Raw genomic sequence first — 5,244 nt, forward strand, 5'->3', positions numbered from 1 at the left:
GGCAGACAATGCACTGTGCCTAGGATGGGGTGCTGGATGAGACACAGTTCTGCCCTCATTAAGTTAATAGTGGAGCAGGTGCTATACATTGAGTGTATAATTCTGAGTCTAATAAGTACTTCAAAGGAGCAGCTCAAGGCATCACTGACAAGAACGTCCGAATATCCCATATTCCACATATGCGTGAGTCCACATAGGTGTTCTGTGTGGTCCAGCTTCAGCTTCCCAAGGTCTCATATGTTCCTGGTTCTTGCCAGTAACCATTATCCTCCAATTCTACTTTAGGTAGTTTATTAGTTTCAGAGGTAGCTTAATGCTTCTGTTTCTTATTGATCTTCTCATCCCTTTGATCTTCCCATCAGTTGATAGGGTTTACTTCTATTTCAAAGTAAAAGCAAAGGAAAAAAATAAAGTTTATTTTGTTTTGTGTGGTGATTACTAAAGTCAAGCACCTTTTTCTATACCTGTGAGCCATCTGTATGTCTTCTTTATAGAATCGTCTATTCAGGTCCTTAGCTCATGTTTTCTTAATAGAGTTATTTCACTTAGCATAATGCCCTCCAGGTTCTTCCATGTTATGAGTGTCTTTTTCTAAGGCTAAATAATATTCCAGTGTACACACACACACACACACACACAATCACATTTTAAAAATCTGTCAAGGGATATTTGTTATTTCTTTATTTAGCTATTGTGAAGAATGCTGAAATGATGGGAGTGACGATATCTGTTTGAGATCCTCATTTCATTCCCTTAGGATATATACCCAGAAGTGAGATTTCTAGATCAGAAAATAGCTATATTTTTAGGTTTTTGAGGAATCTCCACACTGTTTTCCATAATGGCTGTACCAGTTGACCTTTTTTCACCAGCAGTGTACAAGCATCTTTGACTACCATATCTTAGCAGAAAAACTTCAGTATTGTTTAGTTTTTTCCATTGGTTGTGATGACAGCTGTGAGATTTTCACATGTGACCTTTATTATGTTGAGATAGTTTCCTTCTATGCCTATTTTTGGGGAGTTTTACTCATTTACAGATGCTAAGCTTTGCAGATGCTTTCTCTTCATCTATTGAAGTGATTGTGTGTTTTTACATCTTGTTAATGTGTTATACTACATTGATTGATTGAAGTGTGTGGAATCTTCTTTGAATCCAAGGGATAAATCCCACTTGGGGCTGGTGAATGATCCTTCTAATGTGCTGCTAAATGTGGTTTGCTAGTATTTACTGAGGATTTTTCATCTGTATTTGTAAGGGCTGGTGTACTGCAGTTTTCTTTTTGTGTGCCGTCATTGGCTGTGTTTGACATAAGACTAATGCTAACCTCATAAATGAGGCAGACAAATGATCAGATAAAAAAATGTAAAGTTACATGTCTGGATTAAAAAAATACAAACAAACAAAACAACTAGATTTTAAATAAAGAATATGTTAGTCTGGTGGCATATAAATATGTACGTAAGAGTATGTCAACCAAGAAAGATTACCATGGGAAAATCACATCTTTTGTTGGTGACAGCCTAGTTCAGTTTATTTAGGCCAAACTTCTCAAAGAGAACAACTTAAAAGCCAGAAAATTTAAAAATCATTTTTAAAGACATTAAATAGCTAACAGGGTAATTAACAATTATCTGATCAGTATGTAGGGACGGTTGGCAAATCCTGAGAGAGAGAGTTGAGAAGAAGAGGCCAAGTCACTCCTTTAGGAACCACAGCTCAGCTTTCTATCATCAGAATCCTCTTTTATGCACAGCTTTGCTTTCAGTAGTGTGTTACCCATAGCCAAACTTGGTTTAAAAATATCGCATGGGGCCAGGTGCTATGGCTCACGCCTGTAATGCCAGCACTTTGGGAGGCCGAGGCCAATGGATCAGGAGATTAAGACCATCTTGGCCAACACGGTGAAACCCTGTCTCTTCCAAAAATACTAAAATTATCCAGGTATGGTGGCATGCACCTGCAATCTCAGCTACTCAGGAGCCTGAGGCAGGAGAATAGTTTGAACCTGGGAGGCGCAGGTTGCAGTGAGCCGAGATCCTACCACTGCACTCCAGCCTGGGCCACAGAGCGAGACTCAGTCTCAATATATATATATATCACATGGAAAATTCCAGCTGTACACAATTCATATGTTTTAAATTGTGCACCATTTTGTGTAGCGTAATAAAGTCTCATGCTGCTCTCTGTCCAGCCCTACACGTGAATCATCCTTTGTCCAGTGTGTCTGTGCTGTGTGTGCTACCTACCCGTTCTTCATTGACATCATCTGTATCTGACATCCAGCCATCCACATCATCACAGCTTGATGATCTGGGATCTCCCTAAGCAGATTATCCTGCTTCTGACATAGCCTATGAAGGTCAGTAGTGGCTTAATGCCACATCACAGTACATGCAACATTCACCCCACTTATTCACATCACACAGGCACTTTATTATCTCATATAATCACCAAAATAAAATGGAGAGCACAGTACAATACATATTTAGAGAGAAACAGAGAGAGGGAGAGAGAGACCACATTCACATAGCTCTTATTAGAGTATATGATGATGATTCTTCAGTTAGTTATTGTTGTTAACCTCCTCTGATGCTAATTTTCAATCACACCTGGTCATAGATACGTATGTATAGAAAAAGCTAAAATATATATTGAGTTCTGTACTCTCTACAGTTGCAGGCATCTGCTGGGGGTCTTAAGACATACTCTCTGTTGATGGGGGAACTACTGTATTCCAGTTGCTAAAATAAGATTGAGTTGATCATGAGTATTATTGTTACTGAGTACTTGCAGGAAAATGTTTTTCATGCTAGTTTAACGTATATGAAACCTGTTTTACAAATACAATCTCATCCTTTTTGTCCGACATCTTAGCAAGCCTGTGGTGTCGGCTGCTGCTCTCCGAGCTTCGCAATGCCGCCCAAGGATGACAAGAAGAAGAAGGACGCCGGAAAGTCAGCCAAGAAAAAGACCCAGTGAACAAATTCGGGGGCAAGGCCAAAAAGAAGAAGTGGTCCAAAGGCAAAGTTCGGGACAAGCTCAATAACTTAGTCTTGTTTGACAAAGCTACCTACGACAAACTCTGTAAGGAATTTCCCAGCTATAAACTTAGAACCCCAACTGTGGTCTCTGAGAGACTGAAGATTCGAGGCTCCCTGGCCAGGGCAGCCCTTCAGGAGCTCCTTAGTAAAGGACTTATCAAATTGGTTTCAAAGCACAGAGCTCAAGAAATTTACACCAGAAATACCAAGGGAGGAGATGCTCCAGCTGCTGGTGAAGATGCATGAATAGGTCCAACCAACTGTACATTTGGAAAAATAAAACTTTATTAAAGCAAAACAAACAAGCAAACAAACAAAAATACGATCTCATCTAAAAATAAAAAATAATAAAGTATAAGGGGAACATCAACACACCCTGCAGAAACACCAAATTAAACAAAACTGCAAGGGACTCTGGGTATAGGGATTGTCAATAAAGGCTTTAATATGAGCATGCTTCCTATGTACAAAGAGACAGGGAAAATTTTAAGAGTTTTGGTAGATAACTGGAAGCTATGAAAATGAAATGAAATTAAGAATTTAATGGACAGGTTTATAGCAGGTGGAACAAAGCTGGAAGAAGAATTAGCAAACTGGAAAACAGATCACAAAAATATTTAGAAAAACTCACAAGGATTAAAAATAATGGAAAATTAAGAAGAGGAAGTAAGAAACATAGAATAAGCATGTTAAGAAACATGGAATTTGAAAGAGAGAAGAGAGCTGAAGATTCAAGCAATGTACATTTTTTAATTATTCACAATTCGTCAAAGTAAAACTTTTGATAATCAAAGACAGTTAGGAAAGTCCTCAAAGCAAGCAGAAGATGTGAAAAACAAAAAGAATTATCTTCAAATGAGTAGTGATTAGAATTACTACTTCCTTTTTAACAGAAATATTACAAGTATAAAGATAAATGAAATTTAAAGTGCTGAAAGCAAATAACTGTCAATTTAGTATATCTATATCCATAAAAAATGTCCTCCATGAAGAATGTGAAACAGATATCTTTTCAGAAATTAAGAGCATTCTCCACTGGCAAACACCGACTAACATTCAGAAAGAACAAAAGGACATCAGTGTACATCCCTCAGCTGTTTAAATGATAAGATAATATGCAGGAAAATTTAGCTAAAATCGAAAAAGTTCTAAAATATTAAAACTTTGTCAAAGTGACATAAGAAATACTTGAAAACTTAATGAAGATAATTGCATACATTATTATTTTTCATATAAATAAAAGTTTATAGGCCGGGCGCGGTGGCTCAAGCCTGTAATCCCAGCACTTTGGGAGGCCGAGACGGGTGGATCACGAGGTCAGGAGATCGAGACCATCCTGGCTAACACAGTGAAACCCCGTCTCTACTAAAAAAAAAATACAAAAACCTAGCCGGGCGTGGTGGCGGGCACCTGTCGTCCCAGTTACTCGGGAGGCTGAGGCAGGAGAATGGCATAAACCCGGGAGGCGGAGCTTGCAGTGAGCTGAGATCCGGCCACTTCACTCCAGCCTGGGCGACAGAGCGAGACTCCGTCTCAAAATAAATAAATAAATAAATAAATAAAAGTTTATAATTCATTGAAAACTGCATAGATAGCATTTAAAGAAGAAATAATATTAATAAAAAGAAGCTGTCAAAAAGAAACACCGAAGGTGTTATGAGGTCAGCATAACTGTGACAAGAAAATCTGATAACAATAGTATTAGAAGGCATATGTCCTCATTTATGAACATGGCAGAAATTTACAACCCTCTCCTAAAAATATTCAGATCCTGAAATCTAAAATCTGTGTATATCTATTACTTTTCTCGGCAAAATTAACTTTAGAGATATAAGTAAAAGAAATAAGATCTTAAAATAGATTTTCCTGGACTATCTAGCTGGACTCTATCTAATCACATAAGTCTTTAGAATCAGATAAATTTCTCCAGCTGGAGTCAGAGAGATTTGGCAGAAGGTGAAGTCAGAGAAATGTGAAGTGAGAGACTCGACCTGCTGTTACGGGATCATAACCACACGGAAAACATGAGAAGGAATCAGGCAGGTTCTAGGAGCAAAGACTGGGCCCCTCCTGATTATCAGCTAGCAACAACCATCTTTATCCTACAACTGTAAGAAACCCAGTGGGCCTACAACCTGAATCAACTTGAAAATGAATTCATCCCCAGAGACTGCAGAAGAGAATGCTGCGCCAAGACCTT

The 5,244-nt window shown here is 38.3% G+C and overlaps 1 pseudogene; it reads left to right on the forward strand.

Annotated features, from left to right (window-relative positions):
* Nucleotides 1–2,884: 2,884 nt before the first annotated feature.
* On the forward strand, nucleotides 2,885–3,363 carry LOC105515683 (annotated as a pseudogene).
* The last annotated feature ends 1,881 nt before the right edge of the window (nucleotides 3,364–5,244 follow it).

Source organism: Colobus angolensis, unplaced genomic scaffold, assembly GCF_000951035.1.
Source record: "Colobus angolensis palliatus isolate OR3802 unplaced genomic scaffold, Cang.pa_1.0 Scaffold268, whole genome shotgun sequence".
Taxonomy (NCBI): Eukaryota; Metazoa; Chordata; class Mammalia; order Primates; family Cercopithecidae; genus Colobus; species Colobus angolensis.